Source organism: Anomaloglossus baeobatrachus, chromosome 9 (assembly GCF_048569485.1).
Source record: "Anomaloglossus baeobatrachus isolate aAnoBae1 chromosome 9, aAnoBae1.hap1, whole genome shotgun sequence".
NCBI classification, from domain to species: Eukaryota; Metazoa; Chordata; class Amphibia; order Anura; family Aromobatidae; genus Anomaloglossus; species Anomaloglossus baeobatrachus.
In genome coordinates this window covers 161,315,531-161,341,735 of record NC_134361.1, presented here as the reverse complement: position 1 = coordinate 161,341,735, position 26,205 = coordinate 161,315,531, and the positions used below count along the sequence as shown (strand labels likewise).

General features: G+C 49.0%; 1 protein-coding gene across 1 annotated transcript in view; it reads right to left on the bottom strand.

Annotated features, from left to right (window-relative positions):
- The window catches only part of FRMPD3 (FERM and PDZ domain containing 3), a 492,671-nt gene that overhangs the window by 126,362 nt on the left and 340,104 nt on the right, over window positions 1-26,205 (bottom strand). The gene's annotated exons all lie outside the window — the stretch shown is intronic.

The following is a 26,205-nucleotide window of genomic DNA, read 5'->3' as shown; positions in this document are numbered from 1 at the left end:
GACTCGAGCAGATAAAGGGCAGAGACGCCAGGATTCTGCGACCCCTTTGTTCCTGGACACTGATAACGAAACATGGCCGACCAGTCTGGCAAACCAGCAGTAGAGGAACCCGTGCCTGGAACAGCGGCTTGGGTGGAAGCCCAGACCGAGCGCATGTGCCGCAGGATCCAGGCTCAGGCCAGCTTCTTTGTGAAGCGATGGACAGCCGAGATGGCGAAGCTGGCTGCAGCCGTTCGAGCCCGTGAAGTGGAGGTGACCTCGAAGGAGTGGGTAAGCGACCCACGCCCCTATGTCCCACCGGGACCGGCCCACAAGGCTGAGGGGCCCGGTCTGCCCCCATCCCCCACGCCGCCTCCCTCACTGCCCGCACCTGCGGCCAACACCCCACTCGGTCCGCTACCACAAGCCACGGCAACGGCACCCGTTCCATCTGCCCGTGAGGCCCCCCAGCGGGACCCTCAGGCCGCGAGCACATTACCACTCCGGCACCCGTACCAGCTCCATGCCAGACTAAAGGCCGGAAGACACTCCGTCCGGCCCTGAGCCTGGCCGTGACCCTGATGACATAACCCCCGGTCCCGGAGAAGGCAGCACCCGCAACGACGGCAGCCCCGGCAGTCCACTCGGCCGCAGCGGAGGCAGCCCCCGACCGGAAGTCAGCGCCGCCAGAGACGCGGACCGCTCCCAAGTCCCCGGCCTCGGCTGAGACGCAGCGGGGATGCACCTGTGGGGCAGAAGAGCGGGCCATGACACAGCGGAGCCCTCCATTGTCAGTGGTGCCGGTCGTAGCTGGCACGGAGGGAGTCCGGTTGGGCCCATCCCCCGCGCAGGTGGAAGCAGAGCATGCAGCAAGTACTCCATATTGGGAACGGCAGCGGCGCTAGCTGAGCAAAGAAATAGGGGCCCGGGAAAAGAGAAAGGTGGAGGTACTGTCCCGGACATATACTGAAAAGGATCATCTCTGGAGTGCCACCTTCCGGGTGCGGGGCCCAACATACCAAGGCCAGGTCTGGCACTTCAATGCCCAGAGAGGCTGGCGCATCATCTACGAGCCGGGCCTGGAGGCCGAGATCTTTGTGTCCCGGAGGGATGTGGCCCCTCATCTACCTGTTGGCCATTCAGACCGAGATCTGGAGCCCGGAGAATTGGTCTCGTATACCCGGCATTGCGGAGAGAGGGGGTGGTTCGATCTGGATGTCAAGAGATCGGTCAGCGATGGAGAAAAATTCTACCTCTGTCCCTCTCCGCCACTCTCCAGCACAGAGGATGAAAGTTAGGTAGCGAAATCCCGGTTACCCCAAATGTGAGTCCCCATTGGGACTGTTAACCCCTTTTCAAGTTCCTGTTTAAAAGTTTTAAAAAGGACCATGGCCGTGAACTGGCAGGCCAACCCAAAAACTATTGGGCGTTGTAAATAGTCCCTGACCAACCTTCTCACCCTGCTGCAGTCTCTGGAGAGGCTGGTTAGAGGAAGAGCCTGTGGTAGAGTCGGCTGAGGCCCAGTTACCACCAAAACCAGTGCCTACCCTCCGAGTCAGGGGTCCGATGGATGTGGGGCCCTTGAAAAAGACTGCCGGGTAAAGAACTTTTTACCCAGCCCGTAAGGGCAACACCCGGACCTGTCCTGGACTTGGTCAAGGGGTGCGCACCATTGCTTAGCGGTGGCACCAGGGGGCAGGTTGTTTTGGGTGGGGGTGAGGTGAGAAGGACCCGATCCGTCCCGTCCCGGTTTTGCATGTGTAACGTTTAAGAAAAGTGCCTCCCGTAAGAGCACACCAGTGGGCGGGACAAGGCGGTTAGGAAACGCCCACCTAGGGGTCTAGACAGCTGGTACCGACACCGGAGACCTGACTGGAAACTGTGCACAGAAGGGGTACTCGGATCCTCAAGCCAGGACCGGAACCAACGGCCTAGCTAATCAACCAATTGAGGGCAGGACTCCAGGTCCTGTCCCAACCAAAGTCCCAAAAGCAGACAACCACCCACAGATAGCGATAGGGCAACCGCCAGGGCACATAGATCCCACAGGTCAGCGTCAGTGGGCACGGCTCCTCAGGCACACAGCAAGCCGGGAGCGGACTCCCGTTTTTCATACCGGGAAGTCCTAACACACAACCAGAACCAGTGCAGAGGAAGAGACGGCGACCACCAGCCCGGGTGGGGGACCAGAGTACCACCTGCCACCAGCACCTTGGTTTACCAAAAGACTTGTGTGATTCATTTACTTGTGAGTAATCAGACATCCCCTGCTACATCCGGGCGCGCAAGCCCTGCCACCACCATACCCTGCACAGAGACACTGGGCCTCGGGGCAACCATCCCTACCCACGGAGGGGTTAACATCCGGCTGCCATTACATCTCCCCCGGGTATCCTATCACAGCAGCGGTTGTGTCCCACTTCACCATACACCATGGGTGGCGTCACAAACCGAATGCGGTCAAGGCCGTACAGCTACGTTCCCCTTTTCATTCGACGTGTCCGTGTGACCCCCAGGTCCGGAGGATCCCTCGAGCCACGCAGCGGGTCCGGATCCGAGCAGCGCCGGCTGCTGGCACGGGGGCGGCACACTCAAAGCTGTAGTGAATGCTGAAATATGGAGCCTGCAAGTCAAAAGTTCAAAACATTATTACTCTTTTGCTTGTCATGATATCAAGCTTTCATTTTATTCAAATCTGCCTTTGCTTTATATAGCAAAATCGTGGTGGTTGGTTGCCTTTAATGGGAATCTGTCAGTAGGCTCAAACCTCTAAAGCCGACTAAATGGGTATGAAAGTCAGAGAATTTAATAAAATGAAAGCTTGACAAGCAAAAGAGTAACAATGTTTTGAACTTTTGACTTTAAGATTGACGGTGGCTTTGTGGACCTGGCGTCCTCTATGGCTTACCCCTTTTTCTTTATTGAAATATCAAGCCACGCCGCCATTGCTGCTCTTAGTGGTGCATGTGCATTGCCGCAGTAATGATGTCTTCATTAAAATGGCACCGGAATCCACCCATGCACGTACCGTGATCTACGGCACAATTTTAATAAAGACACTGCGGTGAAGACTGAGCAGCATTGGTGTGTACACCGCTTTTATCTTTTTTAAAATCTGTGCATTTTTTTAACCGCTTAGGAAGCCTTTGCAAGTGTTTTGTGTAAATTATTCTAATTTTCTGAGATAATGACTTTTGGGTTTTCATTGGCTGTAAGCAATAATCATCAACATTAATAGAAATAAACACTTGAAATAGTCGCTCTGTGTGTAATGACTCTATATAATATTTGTGTTTCCCTTTTTGTATTGAATTACTGAAATAAATTAACTGTTTGATGATATTCTAATTTATTGAGTTGCACTTGTATGTGCAATATGATTAGTCTAACACCTTGGATATTTATAATCTTATTTATAGATTCCATGGAATATATATTTTTGGGGATTTTTGTGCTTTATATGTATTTTAATATATTTTACAGTTCAAGTCGCCTCTTTATCATAAATTTATTTTCATGGATTGATATTTTTTTTTCTATTTTTAAGGAGGATTTTCAAGTGCTGATATTAGATCTGAGACATAACAGGCACTCGAATTTGTAGAGACCTAATAGATGAATTCCAGAGAAAGAAGGAACTTTGACAGCTGAGGCTGATATGTCTGATATGTCTCTTGTGTCGGTGTTGCAAATATCTTGCTAAGGCTGATATAAGTGTAGTGTTGGTGATATCTTGCTGACGCTGATATACATGTTGTGTTGCTGATATCTCGCTGAATCTGATATAGGTGTTGTGTTGCTGAAATCTCACTGAGGCTGATAAAGGTGTAGTGTCATTGATATCTTCTCTAAGACAGATACACGTGTTTTGTTCCTGATATCTCACTAAGGCTGATATAAGTGTTGTGTATGCTGATTAGAGTTGAGCGCGGTTCGTGGTTCGTGGTTCTCCAGTTCGCGGCTCGAGTGATTTTGGGGCATGTTCTAGATCGAACTAGAACTCGAGCTTTTTGCAAAAGCTCGATAGTTCTAGATACGTTCGAGAACGGTTCTAGCAGCAAAAAGCAGGGCTTTTTACAGCTACAGTGTGCAGGAGCCATCGCTGGCAGCCTGCCACAAGCTGGTAACCAAGATAAACATCGGGTATCCAAGCAAAGCGCTTTGGTTAGTAACCCGATGTTTATCTTAGTTACGTGCAGGAAGCCCACACTTTCCCGCTCAGCTCGCTCCGCCCCCTCCTGCCCGCGGCATGTACACATACATACACAAACACACACACACACACACATCCCCCCCCCCATCCCCCCCCCATCCCCCCCATCCCCCCCCGCCCGCCCGCTCGCTCGCTCGCTCGCTCGCTCGCTCGGCTTACCTGCGGTGATGAAGTCCCGCCATCCCGACCTCAGCGCTGTCACTGTCCTCCATGGCCGCCGCTTGTCACATCACCTATCGCTTCCGACCCGAGACTGACTAGCGGTGACGTCACGGACCTCTCGCGATACTTGCTGTGAAGGCGCCGGTCATTGACCTCAGTGACAGGGGCTGTCAGTGTGCTGGAGATCAGCGCAGGTAATGTACCTCGCTGACAGCAGCACTTGTCACCCCCCTGCAGTGACCTGGGCTGACCCATTGATGTTAGCTCAGGTCACTGCACTGCTCTCCCAGTCAATGGGGAACATCCTGCTCTTCATTGACTGGGACAGTGTGGATCGTCATGGCAACCCCTTGGATTACACCAGACCTGGATTTGTTTTTCAATCTAATAAATTGGTTAAAGAGGGAATGTTTTGGGGAGTGTTTTTTCAAATAAAAATGTGTTTGTCGTCTATTTTTTTTTATTACTGACTGGGTTGGTGATGTCGGGTATCTGATAGACGCCTGACCTCACCAACCCCAGGGCTTGATGCCAGGTGACATTACACATCTGGTATTAACCCCAAATATTACCCCGTTTGCCACCGCACCAGGGCGCGGGATGAGCTGGGGCGAAGCACCAGGATTGGCGCATCTAATGGATGCGCCACTTCTGGGGCGGCTGTGGCCTGCTATTTTTAGGCTGGGGAGATTCCAATAACCATGGACCTCCCTAGTCTGAGAATATCAGGCCCCAGCTGTCTGCTTTACCTTGGCTGGTGATCCAATTTTGGGGGACCCCTACGTGTTTTTTTTTTTAATTATTTATTTAATTTAAAATAACAGCGTGGGGTGCCCTCAGTTTTGGATTACCAGCCAAGGTGAGGTTGCCAGCTGTGGTCTGCAGGCTGCAGCCGTCTGCTTTACCCTAGCTGGCTACAAAACTAGGGGGAACCCTATGTCATTTTTTTTTCATTTTTTTGGCTAAATACAAAGCTAAGCACCCCTTAGTGCCACATGAAAGGTACCAAAGGGTGTTCCACTTTTTCTCCATTTTTTTCTCCACTTTCTCTCCACTTTTTCTCCACTTTTTCTCCATTTTTTTCTCCACTTTTTCTCCACTTTTTCTCCACTTTTTCTCCACTTTTTCTCCACTTTTTCTCCACTTTTTCTCCTCTTAATCTCCACTTTTTCTCCTCTTATGCTCCACTTTTTCTCCACTTTTTCTCCACTTTTTCTCCACTTTTTTCTCCACTTTTTCTCCTCTTATGCTCCACTTTTTCTCCACTTTTTCTCCACGTTCTCTCCACTTTTTTCTCCACTTTTTCTCCTCTTATGCTCCACTTTTTCTCCACTTTTTCTCCACTTTTTCTCCACTTTTTCTCCACTTATGCTCCACTTTTTCTCCACTTTTTCTCCACTTTTTCTCCACTTTTTTCTCCACTTTTTCTCCTCTTATGCTCCACTTTTTCTCCACTTTTTCTCCACTTTTTCTCCTCTTATGCTCCACTTTTTCTCCACTTTTTCTCCACTTTTTCTCCACGTTTTCTCCACTTTTTTCTCCACTTTTTCTCCTCTTATGCTCCACTTTTTCTCCACTTTTTCTCCACTTTTTCTCCACTTTTTCTCCTCTTATGCTCCACTTTTTCTCCACTTTTTCTCCACGTTCTCTCCACTTTTTTCTCCACTTTTTCTCCTCTTATGCTCCACTTTTTCTCCACTTTTTCTCCACTTTTTCTCCACTTTTTCTCCACTTTTTCTCCTCTTATGCTCCACTTTTTCTCCACTTTTTCTTCACTTTTTTCTCCACTTTTTCTCCTCTTATGCTCCACTTTTTCTCCACTTTTTCTCCACTTTTTCTCCACTTTTTCTCCTCTTAATCTCCACTTTTTCTCCTCTTATGCTCCACTTTTTCTCCACTTTTTTCTCCACTTTTTCTCCACTTTTTCTCCTCCTATGCTCCACTTTTTCTCCACTTTTTTCTCCACTTTTTCTCCACTTTTTCTCCTCTTATGCTCCACTTTTTCTCCACTTTTTTCTCCACTTTTTTCTCCACTTTTTCTCCTCTTAATCTCCACTTTTTCTCCACTTTTTCTCCACTTTTTCTCCACTTTTTTGTCCACTTTTTCTCCACTTTTTCTCCTCTTATGCTCCACTTTTTCTCCACTTTTTTCTCCACTTTTTTCTCCACTTTTTCTCCTCTTAATCTCCACTTTTTCTCCACTTTTTCTCCACTTTTTCTCCACTTTTTCTCCACTTTTTTCTCCACTTTTTCTCCACTTTTTCTCCTCTTATGTTCCACTTATTCTCCACTTTTTCTCCACTTTTTCTCCACTTTTTCTCCTCTTATGTTCCACTTATTCTCCACTTTTTCTCCACTTTTTCTCCACTTTTTCTCCTCTTATGCTCCACTTTTTCTCCACTTTTTCTCCACTTTTTCTCCACTTTTTCTCCTCTTATGCTCCACTTTTTCTCCACTTTTTCTTCACTTTTTTCTCCACTTTTTCTCCTCTTATGCTCCACTTTTTCTCCACTTTTTCTCCACTTTTTCTCCACTTTTTCTCCTCTTAATCTCCACTTTTTCTCCTCTTATGCTCCACTTTTTCTCCACTTTTTTCTCCACTTTTTCTCCACTTTTTCTCCTCTTATGCTCCACTTTTTCTCCACTTTTTTCTCCACTTTTTTCTCCACTTTTTCTCCTCTTAATCTCCACTTTTTCTCCACTTTTTCTCCACTTTTTCTCCACTTTTTCTCCACTTTTTTCTCCACTTTTTCTCCACTTTTTCTCCTCTTATGTTCCACTTATTCTCCACTTTTTCTCCACTTTTTCTCTACTTTTTCTATGGTCGGTCTACCCATTAGCTCTGCCATGCATAGTGTAGCTCTACACCTACTGCACATGTTACTTTATGATTGACATCTCTTTCGTACCAGAGCTGTCTAAGTCTACTCTGACCCCATATTTGTCATTACTATATTGTCCTTGTACTGTATTATGACATTTGTATCATGTGTTTCATTTCTTGCTGTGTTGCAATTTTTTTGCTGCATCCCAATTGTACCTCTACATTGTTCGAGTTTATGTTATTGTTCTCTCACTCTTATGTGATACTGATTATTGTCATTTTTCATGATTACATGCAGATAAGTCCAATCTGACGAAGGCTCAGGCCGAAACGTCATTTGTAACTTGTTTTGGACAAAAACATATATGCTTATGAAAAAAAAATTTTCTTAATACGGACCAATAAAGAGTGATTTTGCATTACTATCCATTGTGACTTACTGACTTAGTCTGGGAGATATAGAGTGCCGAGGTTACTCACTAATTTTATCTATTATTACCTCTGAGCACCTATATACCAGTGAGCAGAGCTTCCTCTACAGTAGTTCTCCTGATTAGGCATGCCCTTACCTCATGAGCAGGGCATTGCAGCTTTGGTAGCAACCATTACGACATGGACTCTGCTGCTGTGGACCCGGGGAGAGTGAGTGCAGATTCATTGCACCCACACTCCTCACATGAAGGGTCCGCACTCCTAGAAAATGGGGGATACGTTCCCTGAGTGTCTCCCCCCCATATTCTAGACGGTCCAGAGTCGTCGTGGGACCCCTTTATTTTTTTTCTTACAATAAATTGGTGAAAGAGGAAATGTTTTGGGGACTGTTTTTTCAAATAAATTTCTTTTGTCGATTTTTTGTTTTTGTTAGTACTGACAGTTTATGATGTTGGGTATCTAATAGACGCCATGACATCACAAACTGCTGGGCTTGATCTCAGGTGACTTTACAGCTAGTATCAACCCGATTTATTACCCCGTTTGCCACTGCACCAGGGCACGGGATGAGCTGGGGTGAAGCGCCAGGATTGGCGCATCTAGTGGATGCGCCACGTCTGGGGTGCCTGCGGCCTGCTATTTTTAGGCTGTGAAGGCCCAATAACTATGGACCTTCCCACCCTGAGAATACCAGACCACAGCTGTCCGCTTTACCTTGGCTGGTGATCCAATTTGGGGGGTCCCCTACTTTTATTGTGTAATTATTAATATTTATAAAATAATTATAAAAAAGAGCCTGAGGGGACCTCCACATTGGATCCCCAACCACGGTAAAGCTGCCAGCTGTGGTTTTCAGGCTACAGCCGTCTGCTTTACCCTAGCTGGCTATCAAAAATGGGGGGACCCAACGTAATTTTTTTTTTTTAACTATTTTTTAAATAGAAAAAATTAATGGGCTTCCCTGTATTTTGATTGCCAACCAAGGTAACGGCAGGCAGATGGGGGTGGCAACCCATAGCTGTCTGCTTTATCTGCGCTGAGAATCAAAAATACCGCGGAGCGCTACGTCATTTTTTTAAAGATTTATTTTTACAGCACTGTGATGTCCAGCAATCAAAATACAGGGAAGCCCATTTTATTTTTAGTTATTTAAATAAATAATTAAAAAAAATATATGTTAGCTCCCACTGCATTTTTTGTATTGCTAGCTAAGGGTAATCCAAGCAGCTACTGGCTGCTAACCCCCACTGCTTGGTGTTACCTTCACTGGCAATGGAAAATCCAGGGAAGCATTTTTTTTTTTTTTTGCCAAAAAGCTACAAAAAAAGGACGTGAGCTTCGCCATATTTTTGTATGCTAGCCAGGTATAGCAGGCAGGTGCTGGAAGAGTTGGATACAGCGCCAGAAGATGGCGCTTCTATGAAAATGCCATTTTCTGAGGCGGCTGCAGACTGCAAATCGCAGCAGTGGGGCCCAGAAAGCTCAGGCCAACCTGTGCTGCGGATTCCAATCCCCAGCTGCCTAGTTGTACCTGGCTGGACACAAAAATGGGGCAAAGCCTACGTCATTTGTTTTCTAATTATTTCATGAAATTCATGAAATAATAAAAAAAGGGCTTCCCTTTATTTTTGGTTCCCAGCCGGGTACAAATAGGCAACTGGGGGTTGGGGGCAGCCGTACCTGCCTGCTGTACCTGGCTAGCATACAAAAATATGGCGAAGCCACATAATTTTTTCAGGGGGCAAAAAACTTCTGCATACAGTCCTGGATGGAGTATGCTGAGCCTTGTAGTTCTGCAGCTGCTGTCTGTCTGTATGGAGAAGAGCAGACAGCAGCTGCAGAACTACAAGGCTCAGCATACTCCATCCAGGACTGCATGCAGAAGTTTTTTGCCCACCAAAAAAATGACGTGGGCTTCGCCATATTTTTGTATGCTAGCCAGGTACAGCTGGCAGCCACGGGCTGCCTCCAACCCCCAGTTGCCTATTTGTACCCGGCTGGGAACCAAAAATATAGGGAAGCCCGTTTTTTTTAATTATTTCACTTATTTCATGAAATAATTAAAAAACAAATGACGTGGGCTTCGCCCTATTTTTGTGTCCAGCCGGGTACAACTAGGCAGCTGGGGATTGGAATCCGCAGCACAGGTTAGCCCGAGGTTTGTGGGCGCCTCTGCTGCGGATTTCAGTCCGCAGCCGTCCCAGAAAATGGCGCTCTCATAGAAGCGCCATCATCTGGCGCTGTATCCAACTCTTCCAACAGCCCTGGAGCCGGGTGGCTTGTTGGGTAATCATGAGTTAATACTGGCTTTGTTTTACCAGCCAGTATTAAGCCAGAGATTCTTAATGTCAGGCACGTTTGACCCGGCCATTAAGAATCTCCAATAAAGGGTTAAAAAAAGACACCACACAGAGAAAAAATACTTTAATAGAAATAAATACACAGACACATTAGAGACTCCATCTTTATTACCCCTGTCAGCCCTCCACGATCCTGCTCTTCTGTCTTCTTTCTTTCTAGTGTAGTAGTAGTGACGATTGTAGTGAGGGGCATCACTTGGGGCTGGGGAACCTCCATCCTAACTACAATGCTCACTACAATCGGGAAGCAGCGTGCAGCCTTCACTCCGTGAGTGATCACTGCTGGCTGCTAGCGGTAACAGCGGTAACGCTGACAGACGCGTTACCATAGCAACGGTGCTCCCGGAGCCGCGGTTAGCGGTGACGTCACCGCTAACTGCGTTGCTATGGCAACGGTGATCTCCGTTAATGACCGGCTGTGTCAGCCGGTCCCTAACGGAACGGGGAGTCGACCGTGTGCTAGAGCATGTCGCCGGTACACGGCGATACACATATGTGCACCGTGTACCGGAGAGATGCACTCGCAGGTCCTACATGACGTGTCATAGTCATGTGACCAGTCTGTAGCCAATGAGATAATAGCCACGTGACTGGTCACATGGCTATTTTGACGTCACGATAGGTCCTGCTTCTCTGCTGGCAGTGCAGGTCACCGGGAGGATTCAGCGATCATCGGATGGAATAGCGGCAGGAGACAGAGTGCAGAAGGGATCGCGAGGACCGGTAAGTGTTATGGCAATGTTTATTAACTGTTTGTGTACATTTATAATGCATTTTTATGTGTTTGTGATTGCCTCCCATTATAGCCTATTGGTTCTAGTTCGGTTCGTCGAACGTTCGACGAGCCGAACTCGAGCCAGACCCCCCGTTCGGCGAACCGCCTCGAGCCGAACCGGGACCGGTTCGCTCATCTCTAATGCTGATATCTCGCTGAGGCTCATATGTCGGTGTTGCTGATATCTCGCTGAGGCTGATATAGGTGTTCTGTCACTTATATCTCGAGTCTGATATAGCTGTTGTGTTGCTGATATCTCGCTGAGGCTGATATACAGTGCCTACAAGTAGTATTCAACCCCCTGCAGATTTAGCAGGTTTGATAAGATGCAAATAAGTTAGAGCCTGCAAACTTCAAACAAGAGCAGGATTTATTAACAGATGCATAAATCTTACAAACCAACAAGTTATGCTGCTCAGTTAATTTTTAATAAATTTTCAACATAAAAGTGTGGTTCAATTATTATTCAACCCCTAGGTTTAATATTTTGTGGAATAACCCTTGTTTGCAATTACAGCTAATAATCGTCTTTTATAAGACCTGATCTGGCCGGCACAGGTTTCTGGAGTTATCTTGGCCCACTCCTCCATGCAGATCTTCTCCAAGTTATCTAGGTTCTTTGGGTGTCTCATGTGGACTTTAATCTTAAGCTCCTTCCACAAGTTTTCAATTGGGTTAAGGTCAGGAGACTGACTAGGCCACTGCAACACCTTGATTTTTTCCCTCTTGAACCAGGCCTTGGTTTTCTTGGCTGTGTGCTTTGGGTCGTTGTCTTGTTGGAAGATGAAATGACGACCCATCTTAAGATCCTTGATGGAGGAGCGGAGGTTCTTGGCCAAAATCTCCAGGTAGGCCGTGCTATCCATCTTCCCATGGATGCGGACCAGATGGCCAGGCCCCTTGGCTGAGAAACAGCCCCACAGTATGATGCTGCCACCACCATGCTTGACTGTAGGGATGGTATTCTTGGGGTCATATGCAGTGCCATCCAGTCTCCAAACGTGTGTGGTTGGCACCAAAGATCTCGATCTTGGTCTCATCAGACCAGAGAACCTTGAACCAGTCTGTCTCAGAATCCTCCAAGTGATCATGAGCAAACTGTAGACGAGCCTTGACATGACGCTTTGAAAGTAAAGGTACCTTACGGGCTCGTCTGGAACGGAGACCATTGCGGTGGAGTACGTTACTTATGGTATTGACTGAAACCAATGTCCCCACTGCCATGAGATCTTCCCGGAGCTCCTTCCTTGTTGTCCTTGGGTTAGCCTTGATTCTTCGGACAAGCCTGGCCTTGGCACGGGTGGAAACTTTCAAAGGCTGTCTAGGCCGTGGAAGGCTAACAGTAGTTCCATAATCCTTCCACTTCCGGATGATGCTCCCAACAGTGGAGACAGGTAGGCCCAACTCCTTGGAAAGGGTTTTGCACCCCTTGCCAGCCTTGTGACCCTCCACGATCTTGTCTCTGATGGCCTTGGAATGCTCCTTTGTCTTTCCCATGTTGACCAAGTATGAGTGCTGTTCACAAGTTTGGGGAGGGTCTTAATTAGTCAGAAAAGGCTGGAAAAAGAGATAAGTAATCCAAACATGTACATGTGAAGCTCATTGTTCTTTGTGCCTGAAATACTTCTTAATACTTTAGGGGAACCAAACAGAATTCTTGTGGTTTGAGGGTTTGAATAATAAATGACCCTCTGAATAAACTTTTCACAATTTAAAAAAAAAAAATAAAAAAAGAAATAACATTATTTTTTGCTGCAGTGCATATCACACTTCCAGGCTGATCTACAGTCCAAATGTCACAATGCCAAGTTAATTCCGAATGTGTAAACCTGCTAAATCTGCAGGGGGTTGAGTACTACTTGTAGGCACTGTAGGCGTTGTGTGGCTGACATCTCACTGACACAGATATACATGTTGTGTTCCTGATATCTCACTGAACTGATATATCTGTTATGTATGCTGATATCTCACTAAGGCTGATATAGGTGTTGTGGTACTCATATCTCACTGAGTCTGATATACTGTAGGTGTTGTGTACGCTGATATCTCGCTAAGGCTGATATAGGTGTTGTGGTACTGACATCTCGCTGTGGCTGATATAAGTGTTGTCTCTCTCATATCTCGCTAAGGCTGATATAGGTGTTGTGGTACTGATATCTCGCTGTGGCTGATATGTGTTGTGTCTCTGATATCTCGCTGAAGCTGATATAGGTGTTCTGTTGGTGATATCTCATTGAGGTTGGAGTTACATTTTCTTTGAGATCTCCAAGAACAAGGGCGAGACATTCTGGTCTGATGAAAACGCTGAGTCTAATTGACTACCGGTCCAATTCTTTATGACTTGAGTTTTGCATGGTAGTGTTAATACAGGGAGCACTGCAAGAAGATGAGCAAGATGCGTTAAGAAGATTGTGCCTATTTGGTGCATCTTTCAACTGCTGTGTGCCACTACCAGAAATGTACATCAGCCAGGCCTACTGTACAGTTCTGTGGTAATTTATACCACTTTGTTAGGTAAATTATGCTAAATCTATTGGGTGTGTTTAATTATTATGCTAAACATTTTTGGATCTAATCAGTACTGGTGTAAAAAATGGCAAAAATTGCAAAATGTCTGTCAAGGTTGAGTTGCGCCAAACGTTTTTGACATTTCAGGTAAAAAGTGAATTTCCCAGGGAGTTCCCTGTTCAGGAGTGGGCACCCATCACTCTACATGAGCACTATCAGGCAAAATACTATGTATAGACATTTAAAGGGAATCTATCAGAAGGTTTTTGTTACCTCATCTGAGAGCAGCATGATGTAGGCAAAGAGATACTGAATCCCACAATGTATAACTTAGATTACTGAGTGCAGCCATTCTGATACTATTAAGATTTTTAGATTTAGCCATGTAGCAGAGCTGACTCCTTTCTCGCCCACACCAGGCTCAGTCTCAATAGAGATTGTACATTGACAGTGAGGTGTCAATCAGAGGAGGTGTGTGCCAGACTGCCTCGTGCATGACTTTGTAGTCTAAACAATGATAATTCATGCTGCTTAAACAAACATCAAATAAACAATAGATCGCACTTTGACAAGACAGTTATGCCTGAATTGTCAGTTTTAACCCTTGCAGCACTTTGTTTTCAGATTACATAGCAAAAACCTGTAGACAGATTCCATTTAATCATTGATTTACTGTAACAGAGTATTAAAGTTATTATGTAGAAGCATGGGAAAATTTGTAACTGAGGGTAATGTAATATTGCATGCAGCTGAACAGGGGGCAGCTAGAGTCAATGTTACTGGTGGGCCCTTGGTAACACAGTCCGATACTACTTATGTATGTGTAGTTCCACAAGATTCTATTATATGACTTCTCAATATTCTATCTGTCCATTCTCATCCCATGTTCATGATGGTGCTGATTAGTGATAAGCACGCACTACCATTGTAATACTATTGTATGTATGGAGGATTTCGATTGCGTTAGGGCAATGACAACCAGAGACGAGTTCTTGGTGCAAAGACGTTTATAATATGCAACCACGGTATGTACATAAACGGAACAAAAACACAGCAGAACATAAAACACAGGAAATACCTTCCAGGATCGGAGCGAAGAGGAATTCCCGGGACCACGCACCGGACTCCCCCAGGGAGACCACCAAGAGCGAACCCCTATACAGGGACTGTCTGGCAATCACCCCAGAAGGCCTAAATGCGCAGCAGCCGGGACACAAAGGGCAATAGGTATAGTCCAAAAATGTCCGTACGTGATGAGAGTCCAGAGTGGTTACGAACCGGAAGGAACCGGGCAGAAGTGCTGACCAAAGACGGCAGACGGAGTCCGGGCACAGCTTGATGAGACCAGGTGAAGTCCAGAGTGGGTGTCGGTTGTTTTTCAAGAGGATCCAAATATCAATCAGGAACCAAGAGCAGCAGAGCAGGAGTACAAAGCAAGCAGTATACTCAGGCACTGGACTAAGCTTAGGGGCGGCCTTTTAAACAGATGGACAGGAAGTAGGGCAACAGAACAGCAAACTCCATGTTAACAAAGGGCAAGCTCTTTCAAAAGAGAACTGGAAATCCCGGAACTCTGACAGTACTCCCCCCCCAGAAACGGCCTCAGGACGGATCAGGGCCTGGCTTGTCCGGGTACCGTCGATGAAACTGAGCAACCTTCCGGGGCGCTCGAATGTTACCCACAGGTTCCCAGGAATTGTCCTCGGGGGAGTACCCCTGCCAACGTACCAGATACTGAAGCCGATGCCGATGGAGCCGGGAGTCAATAATGTCTTCAACCACGAACTGTTCCTGGCCGTCAACCATCACAGGTGGAGGAGGAGGCACGATACGCCCAGGAAACGTATTAGGGGAGACAGGTTTGAGTAGAGAAACATGAAAGACCGGGTGTACCTTCAAATGGTGCGGCAACCTCAGCCGACAGGCAACAGGGCTCACGATCCCGGTGATCTTAAACGGACCGATGAATTTCTGCCCCAGCTTCTGCGAAGGAACACCCAATTTCAGATTTTTGGTGGATAACCACACTGAGTCCCCTACCTTATACATGGGTGCCTGTTTCCGGTGAGTGTCCGCCGACTTCTTGTAACGCTCCTGAGCCGAAGCCAAAGAGTCCTTCAAAACCTCCAGATTCTGTCGTAGCTCCGTCACTCTGGCCTCCACCGCTGGCACCGAAACCGCCACCGGTGACCTAGGCAAAACATTCGGATGGTAACCCAAGTTAGCGAAAAAGGGCGTTACCTTAGTGGAGCTGCTCTGAGTGTTGTTATATGAGAACTCCGCCAAAGGAAGCAGCTTCAACCAATCATCCTGCAGATGGCTGACATAACACCGTAGGTACTGCTCCAGGGTTTGATTAGTCCGTTCGGTTTGCCCATTTGTCTGAGGATGGTATGCAGAGGACAAACAGACATCAATACGGAGTGCCGAACAAAACCCCTTCCAGAATTTAGACGTGAACTGCACGCCCCGGTCAGAGATGATCTCATCTGGTACCCCATGCAATCGAAATACATTCTGGATAACCAAATCCACTGTCTCTGCGGCTGAGGGAAGACCGGTACATGGAATAAAGTGAGCAGCTTTGGTCAACCGATCCACCACCACTAAAATGGTATTGTTACCGCCTGAGACTGGCAATTCCACAATAAAATCCATTGAGATGGATCCCCAAGGGTGAGATGGAACGGGTAACGGTTGAAGGAGTCCCGTAGGAGCCACACGAGGGACCTTGCACCGGGCACAAACCACACATGAGTGGACATAGTCTTTCACATCCTTTAAACAGGTTGGCCACCAGAAAAAACGACTCAGAAATTCTTGCGTCTTCTGTACCCCCCTATGACCTGCCAACACGGAGTCATGGACCAATTTGAGAACCCGAAGTCTTACAGCCTCCGGGACATAAATACGTCGCTCTCTCAACCACACACCATTCCGAAGGACAAGAGTCACATCATTCGGGGGGGCAGCGAGAAATACGTCACCATCATAGGCCAGCTTGATGTCCTTCCACAAGTCCTGGTCCTGGATTACTCCAACGAAATTGGCATCAGATAACACGGTCTGAGACGGGGTTCCAGGCATGGAGTCCATGGCGTGGATTCGGGACAAGGCATCGGCTTTCCCATTACGTGAACCTGGACGGTATGTAACGATAAAATTGAACTGGTTAAGGAACAAGCTCCAACGGGCTTGCCGTGGAGACAGGCACCTGGCAGATTTAAGGAATTCTAGGTTACGATGGTCTGTGAGAACTACCACTTGCTGCGCTGCTCCCTGTAAGTGGTGTCTCCATTCCTTAAAAGCTGCAATAATCGCCAACAATTCCTTGTCCGCAATGTCATAGTTCCTTTCTGCAGGGGACAACCGGCGAGAAAAGAAAGCACACGGATGCAAGAGACTCTTGTCCCCAGTTCTTTGGGAAAGGATAGCCCCTAATGCATAATCGGAAGCGTCGACTTACACAATGAAGGGGAGTGCGGGATTCGGGTGTATTAGTATTGGTGCTGAGGTAAAACAAACCTTGAGACGATTGAAAGCTTCCTGGGCCTGGGCGGACCACACAAACTTCTGTCCTTTCTTGGTTAACAGAGTGATAGGACGGACGATCTCTGAAAAGTTACGGATAAAGCGTCTGTAAAAGTTGGCAAAACCGACAAAGCGTTGTACTTCCTTGATGTTTCCTGGTTCCGGCCAGTCTAGAATTGCTTGTATCTTGCCAGACTCCATGTTCAGTCCCTGAGGAGAGATGACATATCCTAAGAATTGTATTTTTGAGCAATGGAATTCGCACTTCTCCAGTTTAATATACAGGTGGTTATCCCTCAGTCGGGTAAGTACTGTCTTGACGTGCTCCTGGTGTTCCTGTAGGGAATCAGAAAAGATCAATATATCATCCAGGTAAATCACCATGAATTGGTCCATTATATCCCTAAAAATATCGTTGACTAGGTGTTGGAAAGCCGCAGGAGCGTTACAAAGTCCAAAGGGCATCACTAGATACTCATAATGTCCATACCGACATCTGAACGCTGTTTTCCACTCGTCCCCGGGACGTATGCGGAGTAGATTATATGCCCCACGGAGATCCAATTTAGTGAATATCTTTGCCTGTTGTACTCTCTCCAATAGCTCAGGAATCAACGGTAACGGATACCGGTTCCGGATGGTTATCTTATTTAGTTCCCGGTAGTCGATACAAGGTCTCAGAGTCCCCTCTTTCTTTTTCACAAAAAAGATGGGTGCCCTTGCTGGTGAGGTAGAAGGGCGAATAAATCCCTTGGCTAGACTTTCATCGATGTAATCTTTTAGTGCTTCTAACTCAGGTGCCACCAACGGGTAGACATGACCAAACGGGATCTCTGCCCCTGGGAGTAAGTCTATGGGACAATCATACGGTCTATGCGGGGGAAGCCGATCTGCTTTTCTTTTGTCGCATATATCAGCGAAGTCATGATAAACCGGGGGTAGAACAGGTACCTGTACAGTGCCCTCCGCATTCGGTGTTACTGGAACCGGTACAGTTGGACTAATGGTCGGACCACTCTGCGGTGGGAAGGATATTTCTTTAGTCTCCCAATCGATGACTGGATTTGTAGACCGCAGCCAAGGAATTCCTAGAATTATCGGAAAATGGGGAGAAGAAATTAACATGAAAACAAGGGTCTCCTGCTGACCTGGCTTCATCACACATTCTAGGGGTACTGTTTCCCGATCAACTGGTCCAGAAACTAATGGAGAACCGTCTACCGTCTCCATGGTAACCGGTGAGGATCTTTGTTGAGTCTGGATACCGTGTTTCCTGGCAAAAGAAGAGTCCATGAAATTTCCCCCTGCCCCAGAGTCTATCATAGCAGAAGTAGGAATTAACTGTCCCTCCCACCGTATCTGAATGGGAAGCGAGCAATGGGTGTATTTCCCTTCTGAGTCCTTAGGTGAAGTTGACATTACAGTCAAGGGAAATACAGCATCCAGGTGTCCACTTGCCTCAGAGATATTGGACTCTGCGTCCGTGTTGTCACACTCTGCCATGGCTGCCAATACCTTATTTGGGCGATTTGGACGTTTTGGGCAGTCAATCAGAAAATGGTCTGATTGCCCGCAGTAGAAACAAAAACGCTCACGGAGCCGGTGTTCACGACGTTCGTTGGTCTCTCGCTTTTGTAGAGAGTCCACTTGCATAGGAACATCCTCGGCCTCCCGTGGCGTCTTGAGAGCGGGTTCTCTGGAATGTGAGACTGTGACCGGGGTTATCTATGACGGCCGGTATGTCTCGCCCCGGTTGTGCTCACTCCATGATAGAAAGTAAATCCACTCTAGGGTTAATCCTGTTTCCCTACAGGCTGAAGGAAGGGTTAAATGGAAAGAGGAACGAGGGCAGGTGTGCCGGGTGTGAGGGAGTGAACAGAACTCCCTGAGCTCTCTGCTGGAGAGGCACATGTATATATTGTTGTGGACTTTTTTTTGTTTGGACATTAAAACCGTGTGCTGTGAACCTTAATGCCTGGATCCCGTGTCTTCTGCAGCGCAGCCGACCGTGCTACCTCACATATGGTGGAGAATGCGGGCATGACAGCCGGTGAGGTGTAGCATCATCCCTGGTGACCCAGCAGCACATGTCCTGGAACCGAGCGGCTATACTACAGCCCAAACCCGGTGACGCCATGGAGGACATACTAAGGCAGCAGCAACAGACTAATGCACAGCTACAAGAGGCTAATGCACAGCAGCAACAGACCAATGCACACCTGCTCCGGGCGTTGGAACGTCAGCAGCAATCCTTGCAAGCGCAGGAAAAAAGGCACCAAGAACAGATGGTTCTCCTGGCCAAGTCGATCCGTGCCGGACCGGCAGCAACAACCCCGGGACCGGGTGATGACGGCAGCATCCGGAAAGCGGTGAGACAAGCGTTGCAAAAGATGACCCCGGGGGACGATGTGGAAGCGTTCCTGGCGGTGTTTGAGCGGGTGGCCGAGCGGGAAAAGCTGCCGACCCCCCAGTGGGCTGAGGTATTGTCGCCCTATCTGACGGGGGAACCCCAAAAAGCGTACCTGGACCTCTGTACCGAGGACGCCATTGACTATGTGACCCTAAAAGCCGAAATACTGGCACGGTTGGGGGTGAATACCTATGTACGGGCTCAGCGGGTAAATCAGTGGTTCTATGAGGAAGCCAAACCCGTACGCTCCCAGGCCTATGACTTGTTGCATCTTGTAAAAAAATGGTTGCAGCCTGACACTCTGAGCCCGGCGCAGATGGTGGAAAGGGTAGTAGTGGATCGTTTTGTGCGCACTTCACCCGTAACCGTTCAACGGTGGGTAGGACAGGGTGACCCGAGTACCCTGGACCAGTTAGTGTCCCTGGTAGAGCGGCATGTGGCTACGCAGGACTTGATACGGGACACTGAGACTTTGCGTACCGCCCGTCGGTCCGGCCCCTCCAAGCCTAGGGCCAAGGACCCACCGCCGACAACGGTGCAGGAGTCCCCTACCGTCCCGCCTGAGGCCGCGGCCGCCAATCCTGAGGTCCGGAAGGATCTGTACCCTAAACGTCAACCCGTCAAGGGGGTTTCCGTCCCCATTAGATGTTGGCGGTGCCAGCGGGTAGGACATATGGAAGCCCAGTGTCCACTCACCACGGAGCCCATGGATTGTGGGGGTTACCCGGCGGGGTTCAATGTATGCTCAGGTGGTGTGTACCGCTGACCTGGTCTCCCCAGAGACGGAGCCCCACTTGTGCCAAATACAGGTGAATGGATGTCCGGTTACAGGATTGTTGGATTCCGGAAGCTTAGTGACCCTTGTGCGATCCACCTTGAGGGCTAAAGTAAAGGCCACAGGACGTACCGTGGGGGTGGTTTGCATACATGGGGACCGCCGAGACTATCCCACGGGGATTGTCACCATCACAGCACCTTGCGGTCAGGTGCAACATGAGGTGGGACTTCTTAACACTCTTCCTTATGACGTGATCCTAGGAAGGGATCTGCCCTATTTTTGGACTTTATGGAAGGGACCCCCTAAGTCTCCTCAGATATTGGTCAGTCCGGGACCTGAGCCCTACAATCCTGAATCCGGGACACCTGCCGTAGGGGTCCCCATGATAGGGACAGAATGTGAACCCGATAGGTCGCCCCTAGAGGTATTGGCAGGAGAGGCTGAGACGGTCGAACCCATCCCGGAGTTGGAGGCGTCCCCGGATACGTTTGGGACTGCCCAACTCCAGGACCCTACATTAATACATGCCCGGAGTCGGGTGACAGTAATTGACGGGGTGGCACAGCTGCCCGGTGCCCAGGTAGGGTACCCCCATTTCGCTCTTAAGCAGGATTTACTCTACCGGGTAGATGAAATACGGGGCGTGGGGGTAGAGCAGTTGGTGGTGCCCCAGCCGCATCGTCGGCGGGTCCTCGACTTGGCTCATAAACACCTGATGAGTGGCCACCTAGGGGTCAAGAAAACGCAGGAGCGAATATTGCAAAGGTTCTATTGGCCCGGAGTCTTTGGGGAGGTAAAACGGTTCTGCGAAACCTGCCCGGAGTGTCAGCTTACCGCACCCCTGACCCATTTCCGCAGTCCGTTGGTACCGTTACCCATTATAGAAGTCCCTTTTGAACGGATAGGGATGGATCTGGTGGGGCCCCTCGTAAAGTCCGCTCGAGGGCACCAACACATCCTAGTGATCGTTGACTATGCCACCCGGTATCCCGAGGCGATACCTCTCAGACATACTGCAGCAAAGCTTATAGCTCGGGAGTTGTTTGCTGTGTTCTGCCGGGTGGGGTTGCCCAAGGAGATCCTTACGGATCAGGGGACCCCATTCATGTCTAAAGTGACCAAAGAGCTATGCCGGCTACTCCAGATCAAGCAGTTGCGTACGTCTGTGTATCATCCTCAAACGGACGGTTTAGTCGAGCGTTTCAATAAAACCCTGAAAACCATGCTAAAAAGGGTGATTTCAAAAGACGGGAAAGACTGGGATATGATGCTTCCCTATTTGATGTTTGCCATCCGTGAGGTGCCACAGGCATCCACGGGGTTTTCGCCTTTTGAGTTGTTATACGGGCGACATCCCCGGGGATTGTTGGACCTGGCAAAGGAAACATGGGAGCAAGAGCCCACCCCCCATAAAAGTGTGATTGAACACATTTTGGGTATGCAGAACCGCATAAGCGCGGTCATGCCAATTGTGAAGTAGCATTTACAGGAGGCTCAGGCCGCGCAAAGCGGCCGCTACAATAGACAAGCCACCGTGCGGACCTTTAAACCCGGGGATCGGGTGTTGGTATTAATCCCCACGGCGGAGAGTAAATTCCTGGCTCAGTGGCAAGGCCCCTACGAGATAAAGGAAAGAGTCGGGGTGGTTAACTATAAAGTATTGCAGCCCGGTAGGCGGAAACCTGAACAAATATACCATGTCAACCTATTAAAACCCTGGCAGGAACGGGAAAGCCTGATGGCTGTTTTTTCCCCATCTCCCTCCTCTTCGGGTCGTTCACCTCCGGCTCCAGCGACCTCCGGAGAGGACGAACCGGAAGTAAGGATTGGAGAAGCCCTCACCAAGACTCAGAGGCAAGAGGCCAGACGGTTGGTTCAGCAGAACCCCGATGTCTTCTCCGAGCTGCCCGGTAGGACCAGTCTGATACGACATGATATTGTCACCGAGCCCCACCTGAAGGTACGCCTGAAGTCATACTGGGTACCGGAGGCTTGACGACAAGCCATATCGGAGGAAGTAAAGACAATGTTACGCCTGGGGGTCATCGAAAAATCCCGGAGTGAATGGGCTAGTCCGATCGTCCTAATACCAAAACCCGATGGCTCCTTAAGGTTCTGCAATGACTTTAGGAGATTGAACGAAATATCCAAGTTCGATCTCTACCCCATGCCCAGAGTGGATGAGCTGATTGATAGGCTGGGACAGGCGCGGTATTTTACCACGCTCGACCTGACCAAGGGGTACTGGCAGGTGCCACTGACGGAGTCCGCCAAGGAGAAAACCGCTTTTGTTACGCCGGAGGGTCTCTTCCACTATGTTGTCTTGCCTTTTGGGTTACATGGCGCTGCAGCCACGTTCCAGAGGTTGATGGACTTAGTGCTGGAACCCCACCAGGCGTATGCATCAGCGTACCTTGATGACATCATTATTTACAGCTCCGATTGGCAGACCCACTTGGAACAGGTACAAGCGGTGGTGGACGCGCTTCGAACAGCCGGATTGACAGCCAATCCCAAGAAATGTGCGTTGGGACTCACGGAAGCCCGCTACTTGGGCTACGTGATAGGCCAAGGAGTGATTAAGCCCCAAATTAACAAGGTTGAGGCGATCCAGAAGTGGCCTAGACCCCTGACCACGAAGCAGGTTAGGGCCTTCCTGGGTATCATGGGATACTACAGGAGGTTTGTAAAGGATTTTGCGGGACTATCAGCCCCCTTGACGGACCTTCTCAAAGGCAAGAAGTCCGTCATGGTGCGCTGGACTCCGCAGGCCGAGGACTCCTTCCGGGCCCTGAAGGGGGCCCTGTGCGGACAGCCCGTTCTTGTACACCCTGATTTCCGGAAGGAGTTCATAGTACAGACTGACGCCTCAGAGGTCGGCCTGGGGGCAGTGCTGTCTCAGGTGGTTCAGGGGGAGGAACACCCCGTCACCTTCTTAAGTAGGAAGCTCACCCCTCCCGAGCGGAATTATAGCGTAGTGGAGAAGGAGTGCCTGGCGATCAAGTGGGCCTTGGAGTCCCTACGCTATTACCTGCTGGGACGGCAGTTTCGCTTGGTGACGGATCACTCTCCACTGGTCTGGATGAGGTCCGCCAAGGAACGGAATGCCCGGGTTACCCGGTGGTTCCTTTCTCTGCAGAACTTCCGGTTTACGGTTGAACATAGGGCCGGTAGGTTGCAGGGAAACGCCGATGCCTTGTCCCGCGGCCCGTGTTTGATGGCGGGAGTTCAACCCCGCACGCTTGAACTGAGGGGGGGGTATGTGAGACTGTGACCGGGGTTATCTATGACGGCCGGTATGTCTCGCCCCGGTTGTGCTCACTCCATGATAGAAAGTAAATCCACTCTAGGGTTAATCCTGTTTCCCTACAGGCTGAAGGAAGGGTTAAATGGAAAGAGGAACAAGGGCAGGTGTGCCGGGTGTGAGGGAGTGAACAGAACTCCCTGAGCTCTCTGCTGGAGAGGCACATGTATATATTGTTGTGGACTTTTTTTTGTTTGGACATTAAAACCGTGTGCTGTGAACCTTAATGCCTGGATCCCGTGTCTTCTGCAGCGCAGCCGACCGTGCTACCTCACAGGAAGGAAACGCAAAGTTGGTTACCCGGTTTACAGCTGCCCATTTTTCCTGTCTACGTTCCGTCAAGCGGGTATCGATACATACACAGTGTTGAAGAAACAGTTCAAAATCCCCTGGAGATTCGGAATGAGCTAACTCGTCCTTGATGGTACCGGACAAACCCTTTCTGAAAACTGACAATAACGCATTGTTTCCCCAGTCGGTGTCTACCACTAACCTTTTGAACTCAGTGGCGTATTCGACGACCGACCGCTTTCCCTGACGTAAGGAAAGGAGAGCCGATTCAGCGGTAGCACGGCGATTCGGATCATCAAACATTTGCGCCATTGCGGTTAAAAAGTCATCCAGGTGATTTAAACGGATATCACGATTCTCTATCATAGGATTAGCCCAAACCAGCGCTCGGGAGGTTAACAACATGATTATACATAACACTTTTGACCGGTCAGAACGGTAATAATCAGCATGTACATCAAAAAATAGTATACACTGGTTAACAAATCCACGAAACTGACTACGATCACCACTGAAACGAAATGGGGGTAACCTAGGCATACCGGCAGCTGATACGGACGTAGTGGGGGCGGCTTCCTGAGCCTCCACTCTGGTTTGCAAATCCTGAATAGCCGGACCCAGTACCTGATGATCATGGCCCAGCTGTACCTCCACATCTCTAAGCTTAGTTTGCACCGCCTCCATCTCCTGCTGCAAGGAGTTAATCATGGAAAAAAGCTGATCTACTCGTGTCTCAGTCATTGCCCCAGCGAAATCCTTTTATGGCCTGAGTATAATGTAATACTATTGTATGTATGGAGGATTTCGATTGCGTTAGGGCAATGACAACCAGAGACGAGTTCTTGGTGCAAAGACGTTTATAATATGCAACCACGGTATGTACATAAACGGAACAAAAACACAGCAGAACATAAAACACAGGAAATACCTTCCAGGATCGGAGCGAAGGGGAATTCCCGGGACCACGCACCGGACTCCCCCAGGGAGACCACTAAGAGCGAACCCCTATACAGGGACTGTCTGGCAATCACCCCAGAAGGCCTAAATGCGCAGCAGCCGGGACACAAAGGGCAATAGGTATAGTCCAAAAATGTCCGTACGTGATGAGAGTCCAGAGTGGTTACGAACCTGAAGGAACCGGGCAGAAGTGCTGACCAAAGACGGCAGACTGAGTCCGGGCACAGCTTGATGAGACCAGGTGAAGTCCAGAGTCGGTGTCGGTTGTTTTTCAAGAGGATCCAAATATCAATCAGGAACCAAGAGCAGCAGAGCAGGAGTACACAGCAAGCAGTATACTCAGGCACTGGACTAAGCTTAGGGGCGGCCTTTTAAACAGATGGACAGGAAGTAGGGCAACAGAACAGCAAACTCCATGTTAACAAAGGGCAAGCTCTTTCAAAAGAGAACTGGAAATCCCGGAACTCTGACAACCATGCTCAGATACTCATAACGAACATTTGGATGCTTGAATGAGTGCTACTTGAGTACCCAGGTATAATGGAAGTCAATGGGAAGCTTGCGCAAACCTTTGCTTGAGCTTTTCATTGACTTCCATTATACTTGATACTCGAGTCGTGCCCATCCGAGCATCCGACTGCTCGTTACGAGTACCGAGCACCCGAGCATGGTAGTGCTCACTCATCACATCAGTCATTTTCTTAGATTACAGGGTTATACCTTCTGATTGAGCACTTCTGCTCTTTAGCTGTAGGCTAGTCTAATTCTCTATTTGCAGGTTCCTGTCCATGTACCGCCCCCACGCGAGCAGCCGGGCTGCTGCCGCCGCTCGGATTCGAATCCGCGGTGGCTAGAGGGGTCTCTGGACCCGGGGGTCGCGCGGCCACTCAATTAAAAGAAGGGGGGGAGATATGTATAGGGGGATTTTGGAAAGTTCGTGACGCCACCCATGGTGCGTGGTAATGTGAGGGACCACAGCTGTCGTTGAGGAGCCCAGTGACGATGGTGTGGCAGCCTGATGTTTAACCCCTCCGTGGGTAGGGGGTTCGTGTCCCGGGGCACGTTGGTGTTGTTGGATGGTGTTCGGGTGCCATTGGGGGGATAGATGCGGGGTTTACAAGGTACTCACTCAATCCCAGAATAACCACACCGACAGCTTGTAAACCAAAATTCTGAGCACCACTGTAGTCCTCGGGGAGCACGCCTGGATCCGTGCCCTTGGTGTTGTTGTTGGTCTGTGGCCCTATCCCTGGCACCTTAGTCTCAATTGGACCCGTCGGTATGAAACTCTCCGGGTCCTGCTCACCCGTATGGCTAACGGAGTGAGCTTGCTCTCAGGGTTCACGCATAAGATTTCTTTGGACTGTAGTGGGAAAGTTCTATCCCATTGGTGCGCTAGTACCCCGATTTTGGAGCGGGTTGGGGATGACACTTGAAGTTTTCACCCCTGTTGGGTAAATTACCGGAACACATGAAGCTACTTTCCGGCCTGGGGTCCACGTACCCCATCGTGCCCTGGTCCCTGCCCAGTGATAGCTCAAAGCCGCCGGCTGCCCTCCTCGGCAGTCCATGCCCCTTGACAGTGTCCAATGTGACCGGGTTCCAGCTCCTACCAGGCCCAGACCAATGTATGCCACCTAGTATACAGGAGCTCTCCTCCGTGGCCTCTCCTCACGAGAGC